Consider the following 22,612-nt stretch of genomic DNA (forward strand, 5'->3'; position numbering starts at 1 on the left):
TTTCAGGATCTTTAATATGTTTCTTGTGCCTTATGTGTCTTTAAGAAAGAAGGGGATACAGTAATATGGAATTTCCCAAACTTAACTGGAGGATTGCACTTCCTAGGAAGTACTGAAGACTGTCATGCTGAAAACACTGACGAGGCCCCCGAGAGAACAAAGGCCTGAAAACGGATGGGTTATTACTTTATTTTTTCATGATTATTTTTCTAAAGCCCCCCAAATATGACATAGTAGTTACCAGATGAGGAGTTGGATGGAGAAACTCCACAGGCCCTTCCCGATCTAGCAAACTCTAATTCTTTCTGTGCAAGGCCAAAGCTGATTCTTGCCTCTGGCAACACTGCTAATTAATCACAGCACTGTCCCCTGAGCTCTGACAGGGCCCCCTAATGCTTAACCAGAGCTCTACGCAAGTAAAACCTCTGCACTATTGCTATCTTAACTTCATGAACAGTCCAAATAAATAAACCATGGCCTGTGGGTTTTCAGAAATGCCTGGATTATTCTCTTCCTGCCCAAGGAAGATTATCCTCATCCCCACCAATATCTATCGATTTTTTTCCTGTTTCTAGAATGTACAATTCTTTGCTTTGATCGGTAAATGAGGACTCCAGCAACGATCCTGGGGGAGAGCCTTCGAGAGCAAGAAGGGGAGGAAGTTTGGGGCACTAGACATCCATCCAGCTCTTTTCCTCTGGTCAGGATTGTCTCCAACCGATCACAATATATACATGTTGATTGTTCTAAAGCCATTCGTGGGAGTTATAGCTGGTCTCCAAAATCTCGGCATCCTAAGTCGGTTCCCAGAGCAGCAGCTGCATCTGATCAGATTTCCGCAGCAGAAAAGTTCAGAAGCTTTGCGTCTTCAAAGAAAACCATTAGCTGGGGATGCATTTTTAAAAGGTGATGAAACACTAATGCCTCACTCCTACTGCAGTAACACCTTCCACCAAAGAGTGTGCAGGCCTCCGCAAGGGGCAACTACCACTGACCTCGTTTTACCATTTAAAAAAAATAACAAATAGAAATAAAACTGAGGCTGAGAAACATGAAGTACATGGACGGAGTGAGGTCCAGAATCACATCAGTCTTTCTATCCCCCAGGAAGGAAGAGGGAGCTGAGAAAAGGAGGAGCGTGAATACAAAGAATTTAAAAGAATTTCATGAACGTACAACTTTCTTGCAGTTGTTATGTCAGGCACTGAGCTAGGGAAGGGTCGTTCACCTCAGTGAGTCCCTAGTAGATGGCAGGTACTGTGCAGTAAGGATCGGAGTTGAATGGCACAGACCCTGCCCAGCAGGGGCCAGGGGGAGAGGCAGACACTTACCATATTGGAAACAAATATTTTGCATCTTAAGAATTGCTTTGGACAAAAACGAATAAGGGAATGTGGCAAAGAAAAACATGGTGTGTGGGGAGAGGGGTGGTGAAGCAAAGGCAGGTAGAAGTCCTCTTGGCAGAACGACCTTTAAGCTGAGACCTTAATGATCAGAAGCTGCCAGTCAGGCAGAGTTCAAGGTGAAAAGCACTCCAAGCAGAAGAACAGCAAGTGCACAGGCCCAAGGGCTGCAGGGACTTGGGGTGTTGAGGGCTGGTGTGACTGGAGCATAGGACTAGTGTTTGAGGAAGCATCTTGCAGAGGCAGGCAAGGGCCAGATCTTGTTGAGGTGGGGCCCCCTCAAAGCGCACAGGAAAGTGTTTGGATGTTTTCCTTATTGCAATGCGAAGCCATTGGAAGGTGTTAAACCGAGGAGTGGTATGATCTGATTTAAGCATTAAAACACTAGGAATTTGGGATTGTTACTGAATTATCAAGGTGGGAAAGGATGGCCGCATATACTAAAGTTGTACCTGTAGAGATAGTGAGCAGTGGTTTCATTTGGGATACATAGCATTTCTATCTCATTTTTTACTGAGGTGTAAAATACGTATCTTATGTATAGAGTCTGATCAATTAATTGCAACAAATGTCTATGTCCATAAAACCTACACGCTATCAAGACGGGAAAGTGTTTTCAGCACCCCAGGAGTTCCTGCAAGCCCCCTTCCAATCAGCCCGCCCTCTTCCTCCCCCACACCCAATTTGGAATATATTTTTGAGGTAGCGCTGAAAGGACTTATTCCCATGGGATTAGACATGGGAGTCTGTGGAAAGGAGAAAAGATCAAAGATGCCCAAGTTTTTAGTGAGCTACTTGGTGGCTGGAGGTGCCATTTGCTGACCTGGCGCAAGCTTGGGAAGAGGAATAAATTTAGAGTTGTGCTGTGACATGTTAAGTTCCAGAAGCCCATTTAACATGTAATGAAGGCACCGAGAAGACAGTTGTGTATATAAGTCTGGAGCTCAGGAGAGAAGTCCAGGCTGAAAAGATAAATCTGGCAGTCATTGCAGGAAGCCATGGACTGGATGATGATGGCAAGGGATCAAACAAAGCTGCAAAGTGAAGAAGCAGGAGAGACAGGACAAGAGCATTCCAGAGAAATAGCAGCAAGGGTAAATGCAGTCTGAGGAAGATGTGGCAAGTGGGATACAGAAGCCTACGGAAGAAAGAAGAAAGACACAAGAAGGGAACAATGCACTCAGACAAATGCTCCTGAAAGGTGGAAGGTGACCTCCATATCTTTTATTTAACTCTCCCTAAAACTCTGTAGCATAGGTACCATTACTATGCCCATTTTACAGAGAAGTAAACCATGGTTCAGAGACGTAAGGGACTTGTCCAAAGACATACTATAAATACGTAGTAGAACCAACATTTCGAAGGCAAGTAGCTTCCTCCCAAGTGTGTTCTGCACTACATTAACAGGTTGAGGCTGCACAGGGGTTCTGGGGTCACAACAGCATGGAAAGTCCAAGTCCAACAGGATTCTCGGCTCCAGGGCTCGGAGCCTCTAATACTCTAGCATGAAGTGTTATTCCTTAAAAGGGAGACGTAGGATATCTCCTTTTCCAAATATCATGGAACTATTTTTGCTTTCTTGTTTGGAAGAGCAATTCTCCAAGCAGGTGACCCCTCGGACACAGTAGGGGAACCAGTGCAAGAAGCAGCATGATCACGTCTTCAAAATGTGTTTGAACAAAGTTCAAAGTGCTTCTACAGATGTTATGTCACTTGTACTCAAAGGAGAAAGGGTTGACATGAACATTCCATTTTACAGATAATGGAGGAAAAGCTCATGAGGTTAAGTGGTTTGTTCTGTAGCACAGTCCTGGAGCAATTAAGCCAGATAAATCAGCACCGGTCCATGCCTCCAGGGGAAGGAAAATCAGGTCGAACCAAGGGGGAATCCAGCAAGAGGCCTACATGAGACTCCTCGTCTCTGCTTCTTTCTCACAATATTCCCTCTGCATTTGCTTTCTTCAGGAACTACCCAGGGAGGGAGCAGTTGATGCAGAAGCTAGAGGAAAAAGGAGGGGCTGCGGGTGGGCTTAGTCATGGCATTAGGAAAAGCCTTCACCTTTCTTGGGCATGTGTTCTAAGAAGGGTCTTGTGGGAGGATCGTGTGGGAAGGGTATGGACAGGACAAAGGAAGTGGCACTGGGACTTGTGGGAGGGCCCACTGAACCCCTTCAGAGCTGCTTTAAGAATTCCCAAAGCTGGGGGAATTAAAAGCACCTCACAGAAGAATCAATGTGACCTTGAGTTGTGTTGCTTCAGCAGTTAGAGAACTCACGGCAAATTAGCTGGTCACTTCTCACCTACTAACATTGGTACCTACAGCTCTGTGCAGTCCCCCTAAATTCTGCCAAAGCAGAATGAATAAAAGGGCCCCATGGACTGCTGTTGCCTTCTGAATGCCCACATATTAGAGAGGGGCCTTCAGCAAAGAGATTTGAGTGAGGGGTCACTAGGTTCAAACTGTAAAGAGAAGACCCCCCAACAACCAAGAGCACAAGCTTGAGCACATGGACTCTACAGTTGGACAGTCACAGGCTCAGGTCCCCTGTGTAGTCACTTAGCAGCTGTGTGACCCAGGGGAGTTACTGAACCTCTCTGAGCCTACCCTTCCTCATCTCTGAAACAGGGATGATAACAGCACTTTCTCCATGGGGTTATGGCGAGGATTTTAAACGATAATGAACAAAATAGCAAAGTGTGTGTCTCAGGATGGAGTCCAAGGTCCCACCTGGGACACTTCTTAAAACGCAGATTTCCAGGTCTTACCACAAACCTACTGAAACAGATTCTCTGAAGGATATTCTTATGCATAGGAAAGTCTAAGAAAAATTGATAAGACATTTAGTCTGTGTTGGCAAAAGCTCAGTAAGTTAGCAACTATCACTCTGTTTATTACTATTATCATTTGTAATATGCAAACAAGAGAGCTCTTCTCCAGGCCGGACAGCTGGTGCTTGAAATCAGAATTTATCTGAAATCTAATTCAAGACATTTGCTCATCCTCAGAAGCCTAAACAGAGCCTCAATCATTGGAAAAATTAAAATAAAATCAGTGAGTAATTACAGCAGCCTAGGTAAATACAAAGCAATCTTTTGCAAATGTTCCCAAGAAATCAAGTAGTTATAGTTTTTTCTTTTTCTTTTCTTTTCTAAGAAAAAGGACTACGAAGCAAACTTTCAAAGATGCGATAAGCAATATCATGTACACAATGCTTGTGGACTGGCGTCTCCCCTGGGAAGGTGTGTTTTGAGGCGGGAGACCCTCAGGATGGGTATAATGATTTCTATACACAGGCTGGCTGGGAAAAGTCAACTGTGAAGCAATTCTCAAAGGTCTCTGGGCTAAATTTGCAGGGAAATCATTCATGAGTTTTCTCAGACACTGAGTCCCACAGTACCTGTGTCTGTCTGTTCCCTCTGCCACCCCTATATCTGCCATTCTTCTGGAACATGTCCAGATACAACCTTTGCAAAAACAGGTTGTCTGCTTGTGACACAGAGCAGCAGGATATGAAAAAAAGGCCACACACACACACACACACACACACTCACCCCTGCGTGGAAATCAAATGCTAAGTATCCTGAAAAAGAATTCTTTGCCATTTAGATTTTAGCAAAGAAACTTTTTTGGAACATTACATTTAAACTCTCACTACAATTTCCATAAAGTTTCATTATACTCAACAAGGATTACCATTCTGTGTTCTGGTAGCTAAAAAAATTATTCCCTCTGCTTCCCCTCATCGACGTCAAAATATCACACTGAGTTTATATTTACCCAGAGCTCTCCTCTCTGATTATACAGCTTAAAAGTGCTAAATGTGACTGGGTACCTTTCAGGAAAGATTAAGAAAAACAGCTTGGGGAGCACAGCATCTCTAAGAGTTAGTTTTCCAAATTATTAAAAATTGCAGATCTCTGTAAGCACAACTACACAAAGTGGCACGTGTGTCCCTTGGTTGTCTCTTAGTGTCTTTTAATTGCCCATTCTCCACATTGCTGATGCACTAATTTAGGGTAAACTCAACACAAACCACTTTGCCTTCTATGCAAACAGCTCTACAAAGACCATGAACGTCACCACCAAATTGGTGAGCAGTCGTTCAAACCTTTGCATCTCTCATTCCTTGAGACATCTGTGTCCCTAAGGATAACAATCCAGGCTTAAAGGAAATCTTGGGAAAAGGAGCCAAGAGCTTTTCCTGCTGAGGCTAGTGGGAGGAGACCAGTGGGGAAGTGGGCACGATAAAACTGTCTCGAAAATAATTTCCATCTTAAAAAGCTCCTGAAGGGAATGAGAGAGTTATTTCAGTTTCTTAAATGGAAGCCCAAAAATAAAAAATAAAAGGCTTGTTGATGGAGAACCTTGAAAGACTGAGAGAGGCTGAGTGTATCACCGCAGAAGGACTGCCTAGTAACAGAGTTTTCTTGTATTACACCCAAAGCTGTGTACCATCTGAGGCTGATTCAGGAAAATACTCAAATCTCCTGGTAATTTCCTGCAGACAGGACGTTTAATCATCTCCAAGCCTCCACCGCAAAAGAGAAAAAAAAGGGGGAAAAAAAAAAAAAACTAAACCAAATGATTCACACTCTTAAAAGGAATCTGCCTTCAGAACAAGAACCGTTTTCTGCTCTTGAAAAGCAGCCACGATTTGTTATTCTAACAAAGTGTTCCTTTCCTCCAAACAGAAATAAAAGTCGCTCAAGGAGGGCTTGTACTGATTTCTGTTCTGCATTTCTTGAAACTTCCATCCAGTCAACAGTTTCTCCTGGCAGGTTCTCAGAAATCCAGGGGGAGCTGGGTAGTCAGTGACTAAGAACACAAGGTCATTTTTATAAGCCTCCCTCCCCCCACTTTTTGCCCCATGGGAAGATGTTTTATTGTAGAAGAAGCAGAATTAGCTGTACATATAAATTCTTCACTGCTAGGCTCACTTGACACCTTTATCTGAATTGCTCAAGGGCTGGGAAGATTTGGCAATTGATGATTTGAACAGGAAAGGCCCAAATCCTCCCCAAGTGGTATTTGTTCTGCCTGTACATACAGGGCTATGTCCATCTCTCTAATTACTCAACTAGTTGCACAGATAAAAACATCTGTTTGCAGAAAGCAGGGAACCCAAAGTATACAAATGATTCACACCACCTAAACATGTGTAAATAAAGGTCAGCCAGCCCAGCAAAATGAGGGCCGTTAAAAGCCAAAATAATTTCATATGGGTGGAAATGGAGTTTGGCAATCTATGCATCAGACTTGGCTCCAATTTTGGAAGATATTAATTTCCAACTGCCCCATCTTTAAAAAACAACAACAAACCCTCTGACTGCATTAGGATCTCAACTTCTTGCTTAGGTACACACAAGTGAACAGACTGAGGAGGGAGAGGGAGGAAGCTGAAACTCCAAAATAACCCTCCAACCCCTACAGATTATTTTGGTTTTAAAATTTCCCAACGTACAGCTGCCCAGACACCCCAGATTTGCATGATCCTGACCAAGGTCTGACTCTCCCAGCATCTGGAAACCTGGGGAAGCAAGGTTCTAATTAAGGGCCCCGACCCCCATCAGCTTTCTCATCCTATAGACTCCCTAACATAGAGCTAGGAAGGTCAGGAGGCGGGGTCTCTCCCCCCACCTCCAGCCCTAATTTGAGAGAATAAACGGACAAATCCAGAGCTGCTTAATTACAGAAATCCACCAAGGAGAAAAGGAATGCATTTGGAAAGTTCTAGGAGGATAAACAATAAGGTGTGTGGGGAGAAGTAAACAATTTTTTTAAGTAGACCTTCCTGAAGACATTAAAAATATTTTTGAAAGTGTAAGGAAAATAAATAAGTAGGTCATTAGCAACACATACATTTTAAACATGAGAGAGAAATGAATTGTCAGAGAATAACGACATTAAAAAGCAAGTTCTGGGAAGTTTCAATGTTTCCCCTGAAAAAGTCTTATTACAATAACATTATCCCCTCCTTCTGATTATATCATTGCTACTATAATTGGTTAATAAAGTGGCTGCGCAAAAGCTGGCAGACACTCAGAGCAAAACGATCCCTAGGTCTAGGTCTCCTCCCAGAGCTCACGACCTCCCCAGTGTCTGTGTGACAAGGAGCATCTCTCCTATAGGTTAGTTTCCCAGTTCAAGGTCCCCTTTTCCCGGGGAGGCTAGTGAAAACCAGCAGCAAATGCGCCCCAGCGCCCCCTACGTGCACCCCGGCCATGGGGGCCACTTACCCGGCTCAGCCTTGCATTGCTCGCCGCTGCGGCGCCTCTGCCGCCAGGGAACGTGGAGGGAGCCGGGAGGCGGCAGGGGGTGCGGCTGCGGCTAAGAAGCCCAGCGGGGCGTCGGCCGCCAACTGCCCAAAGCCAGAGAGGGCCCTGCAGGGGCTCCGTGCAAGGGGGGTGACATTCCCAGGGCGGTGGCAGCTGCTCGGAACACAGCTCCAGATCCAGAAAAATCTCTCAGGTCTTGGGGAGAGAAGCTCCAAGCTCTCCAGGCTGCTTCCCGGCTGCTTAAAGGGACGCCTCCCCACCTACCGCTCCGCTTATTGGTGAAAATGCTGAGCCACAGGCCAATCGGAGGCCTGTTCCCAAATTGAGATTTCAATCAAGGGAGCTACTGCTTTAAAATTAGAAAAGGCTGATGGTGGGGGGAGGGAAGGGGGTGTTCAGCCATCTTTCAGAAGCACAAGGACACAGGCTCTCTGGCCCTTGCTGCAGAGGTCCTGAGAGCTGCCAGTGGCTAAAGAGCAAGATTAGGAGTATACCGTGCAGTGCACATGAGGAAGACCCGACATGCTGGACCCTTGGCCTGCATCCCTCCTGTCCACCTCCCCAGAACTCACTCATCCTCCAAGGCTCATCCAGTTCTTCACTCTCGCTGGAGACCCTCTATTCCTGAGAATAGCTCCCAAGCTATGTTGTTCTACACCTCTCCCCATTCTTGCCCCCTTCCAGGCACTCATCACACTTTCACTTGTTTTGCATTATTTGTCTCTCCCTTTACACTGTAAATTCCACCAGAGCAAGGATATTTTCATCAGTCATCACACTGTATCATTCCCTGACTGGAACATCGTGAGTTCTCAGTAAATACTTGTGGATTGAATGAATGAGTGAATGTCCTATGTTGGCTGTGACAATACCACTGTTAATTAAGACACAATATTCAAGAGACCAGGTGTTGATTCCAGACAAGACTGTTCCAATATGGCCTCCGTCTCTCACTAGTTGTATAACGTGTGTCTCAGTTTCCCTGTCTGTAAAGCATGATCATGAAATCTCCCATCTCACAGAGGGGTTGCTGTAAAGATTGCATTAGCTCAGGTCTGGGCTAGAGGAGGTGCTCAGTCAATGGCTGTAATCTACTGAATATCAATAGTTGTTGTTATTACTGAAATCAAACTCTATTTGCTGGAAGTTGGAGCTGGTAAAATGCTGGTTTGGCTTCTTGGTGAGTATACAGTCATTCATGAAACAGACATAAATAAAGTGCTAACTCAGTGCCAGACCCTATGTGAGGTGCGGAGGTCACCAACGAAGGATAAGATCCACAAAAAACTCATAGTGGGGATGGGAGTTCCAGAGAAATAGAGCCAATAGGAGGTAGAGATAGAGAGATAGATGGAGAGAGAGATATTAGGAGATTAATATAGGAGTTGACTCACATGGTTATGGAGGCTGAGAAGTTCCACAGTCTGTATCGTACAAACTGGAGAACCAAGAACACGGGTGGTATAATTAAGTCCAAGTGCAAAGGCCTGAGAATCGGGTGCAAATGGTATAAATAGCGGTCTCAGTCCAAAAGCCCAAGAAGCAGGAGTGCCAGTGTGTAAGGCAGCAGAACATGAACATCTCAGTGCAGGCAGAGAGAGCGAAGGGATGCTTCCTCTGCCTTTTTGGTCTCTTGAGGCCCTCCACACATTGAAGGATGCCCTCCCACACTGGGTAGTGTGATCTTCTTTAGGAAATCTGATTGACATGCTAATCTCCTCCGGAGACATCCTCACAGACGCACCCACCCCAAAATCATGTTTTCCAGCTCTCTAGGTATCCCTTAGACCAGTCAAGTTGACACGTAAAATTAAAGATTACAGGGTGGGGAAGAAGAGAGAATAGACAAAGAGAATTTTGTTAAATGATGATCTAGTAAAGACATCTGCACAGAAATGTTTGTGGCAGGATAGTTGATAATATCAAAATAACTGAAAACAATGATCTGATAAAATATGGGAAATGGTTAAATTATGATACATCCATCTGATGGAATACCATACAGTCATGAGAAAAGAAAGAGGCAGAGCTAAGTGCACTAATAAACAGTGAACTCTAAAATACATTGCTAAGTACAGTGCAGAAGGTAAACTATATTCATGCTTACTTAAATATTCATGTATTGTGTATATATGCTGTACATGCCTAAAATGCTTCTAGAACTATGCCTAAGAAAATGATAAAGGTTATTCTATCTAGCAAGGTGGTTTGAGAACTAGGTAGGTCTAAGGTGGGAAGGAGACTAATATTTCATCATATATCTTTGTGTATTATTTGAATATTTCACCTTGAGATTGTAATAAACTCCCAGTTCTGGCGAGATGGCAAATGATGACAGCCTGAAAATTCCAACCCTTAGACAACCCTTCAAACACTTAGACACGATAGATAAAATACAATAAAAATTCTTTTAAGTGCTTAGCTGACTTACAATAAAGAAAGGAAATTTCCCATGTGGTAGAAATAAAGTAACTGAAAACAAGGATGGTAAGCATGCAAACTCATGCTATGGCTCTGAGGTAGAGGGGAAGGCGGTTGGCAGCAGGGGAAATGTTTGTATTGATTCCTTAGGGGCTGGGGTTCTAATGCCCATGGAAGAGAGGAGAAAAGGCCCTGGAACAAGGAGAAGCAGGATGCTGTTAGGAGACCTTGTGAGAAAACCAGGAATATTCACTGAGGACTGCACCCTCAGTGAATTCATAGATCAGAAATATCGTCACCCAGCCCAACATAACTTGTCTGTCTCTACCTGTGTTCTGAGTAGGAGGGAACCGTTTAAGCTGAGAATTAGAAACCCTAGGCCTATGCCTTTCTTGAGAGTGGAGTACTAGTAACAAAAGTAAGAATCAGGAAGCTGTACCTGAGAAATTAATATAAAAATTGGTCCAGTCCTATCCATGATACGCCAAGAATGCCTCACAGAAGCAAGTGAAAAATTACCCCAGAGAGCCAGTTCCATAATCCAGGCTACAACTGGGCCTGCAAAGCGTGAGCTTCCCATAGCATATTAATAACACCCAGGAAACGGACGAGTCACAAGCCAACAAATACGAGCATCAGAGGCTCAGTAAGAGGTCCTAAAACAACCTTCTGAAAAAGAATACGAAATAAAGTTTCAAATGATTAAAAACATTAAAGCTAGAATTGAAACCCTAAAAAAGAACAGGAAATGATGCCTATCTTTCCCATAGGTTCATTAAAATTAAAAACTCAATGGATAAGTTAAACCGAAGGTTAGTTACTGCTGAAGAGAGAAGTAGAGATCTCAGGACATTACGCAAAATGAAGTACAATGGGATAAAGACTTGAAAAATATGAAAGAAAGGTTAATAGAGATGAAAGATAGATTGTGAAGACACAACACATGTCTACTAGGAGTCCCACTGGGAGAGAATAGAGAAACTGAGGAGCAGCCAAATGGCTGAGAATTTTCTAGAATTTATAAAACTCATAAATCCTTAGATTCAAGAAGCATAGGGCATTTTAAACAGGATTAATAAACATAAGAACATCTGCATGCATTAATTATTCATAAACATACAGTTAATAAAAAACTGAAGAGGAAAAATGAAGTGGTTTAATAGTACAATGACAAAGGTAAGCAGAAAGTACGTTAAGTGGTATAGAATAGAGACAACTCTCCATTCCACATTTAGAGCTGGACTATATCTCCCCAAATCTTTCATCCCCCAATTTAATGAATTCCGAGCTATAGAAGTTCTTGAAGGCCTAGCTGTACAGTATATATGATACCCATGCACCAAAGCAAAGTGAAAGAGATCTCCTAGGAAATAAGTATTTATTCAGTCATCAAACAAAAGTGGCAGAGAAAAAAAGAAAAGAAAAAGAAAGAAAGAAAGAAAGAAAGAAAGAAAGAAAGAAAGAAAGAAAGAAAGAAAGAAAGAAAGAAAGAGGAAAAAAAAGCCCTTGTTCTCAAGAATCTTACTCTGGTGGTGAAGGCAGCAGACAAAGGGTCCATCACAGGATGAACAGTGTCCTAATAAGGGAGTATAAACTGCTGTGAAAACACAGAGGAAGAGCACCTGAACCATCCTTGCAGGAGAGGTGGTACCCCAGGGAAGAGGAGGTGGCATCTGCACGGAGAGAGCTGGTATCTTCAGGAGAAAACACTTTAGAGATTGGCGAGGCTTTAAATCCCAGTATTGCCACTTATTATCCTGTGATTTTGACCAAGTTATGTAACTTCTCTAAGCTTCATTCATCTCATCTGAAAAATGGAATTCACATCACTAGTCTTGGGGTTGATTTCAGACTTAGGGATAATATATATAAAGCATTTAGCAGAATGCCCAGCCTACACATTGATTTTTATTAAATGGGTGACTAGTATTACTATTAGATGAAATCCAGTGCCTTGGTGGAAAAAATGCTTTCTGGTTTTTTGTTTGTTTGTTTGTTTTTTAAAGATTTTATTGGGGTAGGGGAACAGGACTTTATTGGGGAACAGTGTGTACTTCCAGGACTTTTTTCCAAGTCAAGTTGTTGTCTTTTCAATCTTAGTTGTGGAGGGTGCCGTTCAGCTTCAAGTTGTTGTCCTTTCAGTCTTAGTTGTGGAGGGCGCAGCTCAGCTCCAGGTCCAGTTGCCATTGCTAGTTGCAGGGGGCGCAGCCCACCATCCCTTGCGGGAGCCGCACCGGCAACCTTGTGGTTGAGAGGATGCGCTCCAACCAACTGAGCCATCCGGGAGGCAGCTCAGCTCAAGGTGCTGTGTTCAATTTTAGTTGCAGGGGGCAGAGCCCACCATTCCTTGCGGGACTCGAGGAGTTGAACTGGCAACCTTGTGGTTGAGAGCCCACTGGCCCATGTGGGAATCAAACTGGTAGTCTTCAGAGTTAGGAGCATGGAGCTCCAACCGCCTGAGCCACCGGGCCGGCCCCACTTTCTGTTTTTAAAGGTGATTTTCTCCTAAAAGCTGAAGAAGACAGAGGCTTCACCCTGTTTTCATGAAACTACCTTGAGGAATGTGAAATGTACTTAGTATCCACCTTGAAAAAGGCACATTATCATGCTATCAAAATAAAAAGAGTTATCAGATCTGGTCCTTTCCATGAAGGAACTTAAAATATAATTCCCCCAAAATACCTAATGAAGGCTGCATATACTAAATGTCAAATATGTGATTATCTCTAGTGTTAGATCCCAAAACTGTGACAACATTCCTATCTATATCATTAAATCTTCAGATTCCCAACCACAAACCAAGGTGAAAGGATTTAGAGTCCAGCAGAGGAAGGAATAGGTGGACCCTCCTCAGTATTACTCAATAGGTTTGTGAATGACCAAAAGGATGGATGGGGAAGAAATATATAAAGTCCAACCAATGATTCCAAGTTGCTGGGCTCTGCCAATGCTCTATGGACTACAACACAAAGCGATCTGGCCAATCTGCAGGAATGGCCTGAATTAACGTAGATGAAATTCAATAATGGCAAGGGCTGTGCCTGCCTTTTGAAAGAAGCACTGAACTGTGCCGTCTTAGGGAGCAAAGAATTGGCCAAGAGCATGCTTTCCACTCATTCCTTCATTTGCCATTTAACAAACATTTATCTAATGTCTACTACGAAAAGGGGTTTGCCTTATAGGCTGGGTACACATGAAGAAAACATGAATAAAGCACGATGCCTGCCTTCAAGCAGCATAAAATGTAGTGGTTACAAATCCTCTTTTTGAAACTGTACATGCCCTCCAACATTCTTCCTTCTACCATGCATTGGTGATCTAACCTTTAGAAGCCATCTTAAGTTTGCACTAGAGATTAAACACCATCATGTTTCAGAACGGCAAATAGATTGCATTTCTGGGCTAACATTGATTGATTAGTATTGACTTCCTGGAGTGCTGACTTGTCAAGAAGTCTGAGGCTACATTATGGTAGGAAAGCATGCTGTGATTGATTAGTGATGTCTGTCATGCAGATGGATAGGAGTGACAGACAGCATTAGTGCTATAAATTTGACATCTCCCATCTAGTCCAACCCCCTCATTCCACAGATGAAAAAACAGAACAGATCTTTCTTTCTTCCTGTGGCAATTTAAATTCAGCAATTCTAGCAGGGGCAACCAAGGAGAACCTCCATATCTGAAATGTTGCTGAGAGAGAGAAAAAAAAAAAATTATAGCTCAGAATATTTCTGATGAGCTTTTAAGATATGCACTCAAATCCTTTAGCAGCCTTTGTATTCTGCAGCAAACTGGCTAAATAAATGGAGAACATTTAAACAGACTTTGATCTCCTGTTTAGCTACAAAGTGCACCCCTCCCACCCCCAGATACATAGAAGATTACAATAAACATATATAATTTGAGTATGCTTGAGGATTTAAAATGCATTGGGCAACAGAAATGTCTATAAAGTGAATATATTTCAGAAATACGAAATGAATAAATACATAGAACAGCAATTAACATTGCTGTTATTTAAGAAAGGACATTAAGTTATTTAAGAAAGGACAAAGATTTTTATCATTTTATTCTATTAAATGGTACAGATATCATCAGCCAAAGAAAGGAAAAGAAAAGACCTTATTTATTTTCATACAGACACTTTATATCCTGGGGACTCTGTAACATTAACTAAAGAGATAGGGTCTGTCCCCGTTAAGCATTTCCACACCCAATCCATCAACACTCACAACCATCACCCAAGCCCAATCACAAAGAATCCAGGCACATTCATTGCAAAGGACAGAATGGTTTAAATGGACAACAGATAAGCAGGAAGCCCAACCCCAGCCTGATTCAGATACAAAGAACAAATTGTAGCATTTGACTAATATGCCAGCTCTTCTGTCATGCCAACTGCAAAGTGAATTTTATGGAAAACCAACTCCTTGAGAAATAGGTCTAATTAATTCAGTTACATAAATTCCAATGAAATATTAGGGAGAAGGGCTGGGGGAGAGAGAGAAAAAGAGTGAAAGGGAACATGAGAATGCGAATGAGGAGAAGGACAACGAGGGTGGGAAGGAGGGATGAAGGGAATGAATGCATGCATGAATGAATGAATGAATGAGTGAAAATGAATGACCTGACAGAGTATGAACAGAATGTTTTGGAGACTACCAGGTTTACCTTGAGGCCCCAAAATGTTCTGATTTAAGAGGACAGGAAACCTATTTATATTTCAGTCAAATACATTGTTGAAGGTTTGGGTAAAAAAAAAAAAAAGTAAAAGATGACCTACTACAAACAATTCTTTAATGCATAAATTGGTCGGATTACTTTTTTCCTCCAAGACACACTCATTTGCATATCACCTTCAGAATTTCTACCAAATATGCTTTCACTAAATACCATGTCCATGACTTGTCATACATTGTGTGGTACATTCACGCAATGGAATACTACTTGGCAATGAAAAGGAATGAATATATGCAATAAGATGGATGAATTTCAAATGTATTATGCTAAGTGAAAGAAGCAAGGCTGAAAAGGCTACATATTGTATTATTCCATTACATGACATTCCAGAAAACACAAAATTATAGGAACAAAAGGCAGATCAGTATTTGCCAAGGGCTGAAATGGGAAGTGGGATTGAACAGCATGAGAATAATTTGGAAGGTGACAGAAGTGGTTTGTATCTTGATTGAGGGAGTGGTGACATGCCTGCATTTATAAAAGCTCATGAAACTGTAAACCTAAGACTGAATTTTACTGTATGCAAAAAAAAAAGTGCAAAACAAAAACAGATAAGAAAAAAACAAAAGTTAAAATCATCTGTAGTACCACTTTGGTTTTAAATATTTAAGTATTAAATATTTTCCTGTTGTGTTGTTTTTTAAAATATGTTTAATAAATTATTCAAAAAATCATTATTTAGAAGCCATGGTCTGCCAAAGGCTGTAACCAGGAAGTTGCTCTTTCTTCACTAAAAAGGGAGATGATCACGTTTTAGAGAAGTGGCAACTCCAGCCCCCAAGTGAGATCTCCTCTCTGACGTACTCAAAAAGTTTAGAAGACTGAAAAGATAATTTTTTAAAATGATGTGTAACTAATGTTAGTTAACGAACTACTCTGTACCATCCAAAACCATTCCACATTTTGGAAACAGTGCTAGAACTGGAAGCTCCATGAGGGAAGGGACTGCATTTGTCTTATCCTGCACAGCCATTCTCAGCAGCTAACATAGCAAGCACTTGATAAATACTCATAAAATCAGAGACATAAACCTTGTCTCACACTCCACCCTTCCAGGAGAGAAAACACCTGAGCAGCTCAGTTCATCACCAGACATCTGGCTCCTGAATTAAGTTCTGCACAGTGAGCTGACAACCAACACGCCACCAGTATGGAACACACAGAACTACTAGTCCAGACAACTCTCCTGCTCGGCATCCTTCAAAAACCCAAGTCTGTATTCTATCAACCTACTTCTCTTAACCGTTCCTCATGGGACATGGTTCCAAAGCCTCTAGCATGACAGCTACTCACAATGTGACATCCCAGTTAAATTAGAACAAGGAATTATTGTCAGTGCTGTGAGGTGAGATATGGTCATGTAAGAAAACATCCATATTTTTTAGAGAAACATGTTTAGGAATGTCAAGCTAAAGTAACATGATGTCTGTTAAGCTTTAAAATACTTAGGAAGAAAATAAGAAAAGGAGAGAGAAGAAAGGTGGGAAGGAAAGAGGAAGGGAGGGAGGGAGAGAATTTAAGCAAAAGTAAAAAGAGATGAAGCACATATAGCAAACTTTTGATAATTGTATATTATATAGGGATTACTGTACTATTCTTTCTACTTTTGAGTATGCTTGAAAATGTTCGTAATAATGAAGCTTTTAAATATGATTTGCAGGACAGGGTAGAGAGGGTTTATACTTTTCATGTTCTGACACAGTAATTCAATTATCATATTAATTTGAATCACACTGAGCTGTTGACCAAAATCTGTTTAAGGTTAGGGTTTGTTTGTTTGTTTGTTTCCTTCTTCCTATACACAGCCCTCACCAGACTACCCCCACTTTACTCTACATCTGGGCAGTTGGGTCTCTGGCTCTAAGTGCAGGTCTGTTCATTTCTTTATTTTTTAATTCAGCCTATTACCTCCATTTGAGCAGAAATTTGGGATTCTTAATCTGCTTCCTAATGCCATGTAGCATCTAGTCTATTAGTTTCCAATGGCTGGACTGTGTCTGCATAAGAACCACCTGGGATGTTGTCAGTTCTGCAGGTTGCTGTGCTCCAACCATGGAAACTCAGATTCATTATGTTTGGGACACGGCCCACACTTGCATTTTTAAAGCTTTCTTAAAACCAAAGTAATATATTCATTACTGCTCCATTATATCATCAAGTAGGTTTTTAAAAATGACAAATGATCCCTAAAGATTGAGTAGAACCTCTTAATTACATTTGGGGGAGGAAGGGAAGAAACGGAAATATTTATATTACCTCGGATTGGCTACTCCCAAATTGAAAAGGCAAAGTTTCCAGTTCACAGGGGAAACTGATGACTCTCAAGCACTTAGGAGCATTTCTAACGAGGAAATTTGTATGGATATGAGATGTAGGTACCAGCATTTTAACTTTGTAGGCCTACATCTGGGCATCGCCTTTCTTGGTGGTCATGGACACAGTTTTTGGTCCTGTACTTTCAGGTGTGTTACCTTGGAGAATGTGCCACATGCAGCCATGCTGAGCTGCATCCACTCGTGTTCTTGGGAAGTTCACTAGTCAGGCATTTGGAACATGGAAGTATTAATTTTGTCCTATTCTGCCTTTCCATGAACTCTCTGAATCCTTGCAACAGCCCTCTGAAGTGGGGACTATGATGATCCCTGCATTTCAGAGGGGGAAACCGAGGCAAGGAAAAATTAAGTAACCTGCTCCAGTAACACAGCTTGTAAGTGGCAGGGATGGGACTCACACCCAGGCAGTCCTGTTTCCAGATCCCTGAGATTCATGTCCTCCCACGGACTGATCACTCCGGCCACCGTGTAGGTCCTGCTGGATCCGTCATGAGAGCCATTCAGGAGGGCAGAGAAGAAGCTGAGATCGGATCATAATTTACTTCTGGAAACTTGTCACATGCTTTTACGTTTACCCATCTGCCCGTCCACTTTACACTTGCTATATACAAGGCATTATGGTAATAAGCTCTGGGGACACAGCTATAAAAAAGACAAGAGTTCGCACTCCAGAAAAACTCCCAGTTGGGTGGGAGAGACAGATCTATGTTATATACTCACATACAAAAGAATGCACTGAGTGAGGTAGGCTAGGTATGAAGAAGTGCTCAGGAACAGTGGAGTGAATAAATTGGACCAACACCAGAAGGTGAGGTGCGCAGCGTGTCTTGAATGAGTAGGAATCCTTGATATGGAAAAGGGGAGATAAGCAGTCAGGCAGATGCAACGGTATGGGTGAAATTATGGAGGCTTCATAGAGACGAGGAGGGGCAGGAAAGAGAGGCATTTCATAGGGCTAATCAACATTGGTAGCACAGGCATTAGGGTCCAGACAATTCTGTGCTGGGGGGCTGGCCAGTGTGGGTAGGATGTTGAGCAGCTTCCCTGGCCTCTCCCTTCTAGAAGCCAGTAGCGCCCCCCTAGTTACGACAACCAAAAGTATTTCCAGATATTGCCCCTAAGCAGCAGAATCATCCCTTTGCCCCTAAGCAGCAGAATCATCCCTTTGCCCCTAAGCAGCAGAATCATCCCTTTGAAAACCTGGACTAATGGCAAAACTTGCAAGTATATGTGAGAAAAGGACCAGAAGGAAGAGGTTTCCAGTGGCTGAAAAAGCATCGTGGGGTAGGTTGGGTCTACGTCATGAAACAAGCCAGTCAGTCAGGCTCCTCAAATTCTAAGTCACCATCAGGCCACTTTGAAGCTCACTTCCTTTCCAAGTGCCTCCTACCAACTCCAGGCTGCATGCACAATCCACATGAGAAGCCATTATGCGGATAATTGATTTGGTTGCTCGCTTGGACGGATGATACACGTTCTATGTACCCAGGTGGCGCACAGAATTCTGCGATGACACCCACGATTCTTGGCCCCAGGGTTACACACACGTTCTTCTGGTTTTTCAATTAAACATCTGTAACTGACACACCAAAACTGTGGACGATGAAGAGATCCTCAGTGAGCCTGACCTAATCCTAGGTCCCTTCACAGAGACTGGGATCTTACTGGACACACAGATGGAAAGGGTGAGTGGCATTCGATGTGAGGGAGACTCCCAGTCCCTGGCTTTAAAGATGGAGGGGCCATGTGGCAAGGACCCAAACGCTGCCTTTATAAGCTGAGGGGGGTCCCTAGAGACACAGGATCCTGGGTCCTGCACCACAAAGAACTGAATTCTGCCCGTAACCCGAATGAGCCAGGAGGAGGAGAAGAGGGGAAGATGAGGGTGCAGATGGCAAGACGCTGACTGCACTTCCTAAGCACCTGAGCAGAGAAGCCAGCCACATCAGGCCTGAACTTCAAACCCGTACGTGTTGTTTGAAGCTGCTAAATTTGGGGTAATTTGTTAGGCAGTAATAGAAAATTAACACAACCTAGATTCCACAATCTTCCAAGGTCCTGCTAAATCCTTCCTCTTTCATGAAGCCTCTCCCCACTGTGTGCAGAGGGCAATTTCTGGTTTCCCCAAATCACCACACACACTCATGCTAATTCTGCTGCCCCAAACCCTCTTCATTTTGTGACATCTCTTGTCAATAAACTACTGTCCTGTCTATCATTGAATATTCCTGAATGATCGCATGTTATTTTGTGTGCTCCTCTCTCCCCTCCGCTCTCCCCTGCAAAAGTCAGCACTGGGAAGGATCTTTTGAATTTCTCCCAGTGCCTGTAACAGTGTTAAGCTCACTGTAAATCATTACTGCTTGATGGCCACGGATCCCTACCCTCACCAGTACACAAGGGGAGAAGAGGTGTTGCATACTACTGCCAAAATTCACGTTACGATTGAATCGACTTGGAGCAATATGTCAGCATTCAAAAGATCCATTTACATTTCAATAATTACTTACATGACATCACTCTCATGGGTGATGATGACACTTAAGTCACAGTGATGTCTCCTAGGTCACTTAACTCTCAGGGTCCAGTCTCTAATCAGTTACTACGAGCTGGTAGCCAAAAAGTCTCAATGCTTCTTGCCGTTTAGCCTTTCTTGCTGCCCCTCTATTGCTGCCTCACAAATGCCCCAAGCTTGAGGTTTCCAGCTACGGGGCTTGGAGTTCACTGCCCGAGTTAGGAGATCCAGTGCGGGAGGTTTCCAAAAGGAAGCTTTCCATTAGCATTGTCCATTAATTATTCTATCCTCCTCTAGCAGGGCAACAAGAGAATTTCAAGACCTAACTTTCCTCTAGGAAAATGAAGAGTGCAACTAACGGAGCACAGAGAACCTATTAAGGAGAATAAGTTACATCCAAAGGCATCACTCACCCGTACTGACCAGACTGCTCTTCGCTATGAAACTGAAAATTCAAAATAATGGGATGCTTACAAAAATCTATTTGTAGTATAAAGCTTTTACTATTGGCTTCCTTTGGATTCTAGAAGTAAGAGCTCCTGGAACCTGAATTTACCCACCAGCTGATGTGTAGTTTCATTTTTGTCATTATCAGCAGGTCAATTAACATGACTCTAATAATTGCAATGCCTGGGCTTAATTATGTCTCAAAATTATCTATGCTAAAGAACAAATAATGACGGAGAAAACCGAGAGCCCGAACTTGTAAGCAATGGAGTCACAGTTTTCCTGGGTGGCATAAAAATCATCAGGCTGCATGAAAGACCTAGCACACGGCTGGTACAAAGTAAGTCAGCCTTCACTCTGACTTACTCTGCTTCATTTAACTCTCTAGTGAGTTGTGCCAATAAAACGAAACAGAAACATGAGTTACCAAGCCGAGCACCAGAGTCCTGGGAAGGCAAGATTCACATTTGGTTAAGTGTGAGAGACGGAATATAAGTGTTTCTGGAAAAGTGTTACTCATAGTAAGTAATTCTCTAGATGAGGGTGGGAATGTTTTCCAGCTATGTTACCACCCAGATCCAGCTTCCATTGCAAATACCATTAAATAACCACAGAGCTCTTTCCAGCTGGGCCTGGAACAGACTCAGAGTCACCCTCAACCTAGTTCTGCTGGAATGAAAGCCCCTTCCAAATGGTCCCAACTGGCCTGCAAGATGAAATCAATTTGCCTCCTGTTGAATAAAATGTACTGATAGTTCCCCCTCTTCACCTATGCGCTGAAGCCATGCTTGCATTTAGCTGATTTTCATTATTATTATTATTATTATTATTATTATTATTATTATTGCTGCTGCTGCTACTACTACTACTATTACTACTGGAAAGGAAAAAGGACAACAGCAACAACAAAAAGACAAAGAAACAGCACATCTACTCAGCCCTACCCTGCCCTCTGTTTCCAGAAATTATCAGGTCCTCAAGAACCACTCTTTTTGGGTAGTTGAAATTTCTAACTGTTTTGCCATTCAAGCTTCAGAGCAAGAGAAGAGGCATCTTCTGTTTTCTATGAAGGCTCTCCTTTCTGTGCCCTTCCTTTTAATGTCCTTCAAGATTCAGTCCTGGGCTCGCCTCTCCATTCTCCGAGGGCGGGCTGATAACCCTCCCCTCTTCTCCAGTGGCCCCATCACCCGCTGTCAGCAGACTGATTCACTCATTACCAGGTGCTGTTCTAGGTGCCAGGGATGTAGCAGCAAACAAAACAGACACATCCTGTGCCCTCACGGAGCTTATATTCTATTGTGGTGGAGAAAGACAACAAGCAAATAAGAAGATAAGTATTAGGAGGCAAAATAAAGTCAAAAGAGGAGAAGGAGGATGGGGAGGGCGCAGCGGAGCTAAACTAGAGAGCGCTGATCAACTCAGCTCTCCTTTCCAGCCCAGAAGTTTGAGACTCCCCGTCTAACTACCTTCTGGGCATCCCCACCAGGAAGTCCCCCAGGCATAACACCACCATATCTACCACAGATACATCAAGCTCTTCCAAGTTTTCCTCCTCAGCAGAACCATCTACCCAGACTCCTAAGTCAGACACCAGATGTCATCCTTAACTCCGCCACTCCTTTATATCCAAGCAGCTTCTAAACGCCCCTGAACACTGTTCACTTTTCTATTGCTGCTGACATGCTCTGACCGAGGCATTGTCTTCTTTTTCCTGGACTGCTGTGCCAGTCTTACTGCCAGAAATCATGCCTCTTCTCCCATCCCATCCCCTCCCTTCTCATCCCAATCCCATTTTATATATTGTGGCTGGAATGATCTTGCTAAACGATCCACCTGACCTGGTCATTCCCTGCTCAAAGCTCTGTATAACTCCCTAGTGCCCTCAGGCTAAAGGAACTGAGTCACTTACACCCTACTTAACAATGCCAACTTTATCAAAACTGTCCTCCACTCTAGCTAAGCTGACCGACTGCAGGTCTTCTGGTTTCTTGCTCTTACTGCTCCTGCTACCTGGAACACAGCTCCTGAGAAATGCCCACTCATCTTCCAGGTCGAATTCTGGACATCAGGGAAGCCCGCCTTGACCTCAGAAGACCTTCACAGGTACCCAGTTAAGTAACAGAGAATTCAGCATGCTGTCTGGCACACAATAGGCATACAATCAATACTTCCTGAATAAATAAATATGTCAAAGTACAAACATACAATCATTACTGATTGAAGGTTAGATTCATGTAATTGTAACCAATTTCTTTTGTTTCAGGTATCATGATTCACGTGCCCTCAGTGATCCAAGCCTCTGGGGGCAGGAATTCCCAAGCTAGGGCAAGTCGTTTACTCCTTCTGTGCCTCAGTTTCCTCATTTATCAAAAGAGAATAATAATTCCCACTTTGGGGCGGTGTCATGGTGAGAAACTGAAATAGTGAATTGAAAGACCTAGCACATGGCTGGTACAAAGTAAGTGGCTCCCCAAATG

At 43.0% G+C, this 22,612-nt stretch overlaps 1 protein-coding gene across 3 annotated transcripts in view; it reads right to left on the reverse strand.

Moving 5' to 3' along the window:
* The window catches only part of PRICKLE2 (prickle planar cell polarity protein 2), a 342,670-nt gene that overhangs the window by 147,380 nt on the left and 172,678 nt on the right, over nucleotides 1–22,612 (reverse strand). Inside the window, exon 1 of one of the 3 annotated variants that reach the window (XM_019728352.3) lies at nucleotides 7,641–7,919. The exons of the other annotated variants lie outside the window; for them this stretch is intronic. The gene's annotated coding sequence lies outside the window, so the exon portion shown is untranslated. Of the gene's footprint in view, nucleotides 1–7,640; nucleotides 7,920–22,612 lie in introns of those variants that run through there. 3 annotated transcript variants of the gene reach the window in all.

Source organism: Rhinolophus sinicus, chromosome 5 (assembly GCF_057876585.1).
Source record: "Rhinolophus sinicus isolate RSI-liver-muscle chromosome 5, RSI-T2T, whole genome shotgun sequence".
NCBI classification, from domain to species: Eukaryota; Metazoa; Chordata; class Mammalia; order Chiroptera; family Rhinolophidae; genus Rhinolophus; species Rhinolophus sinicus.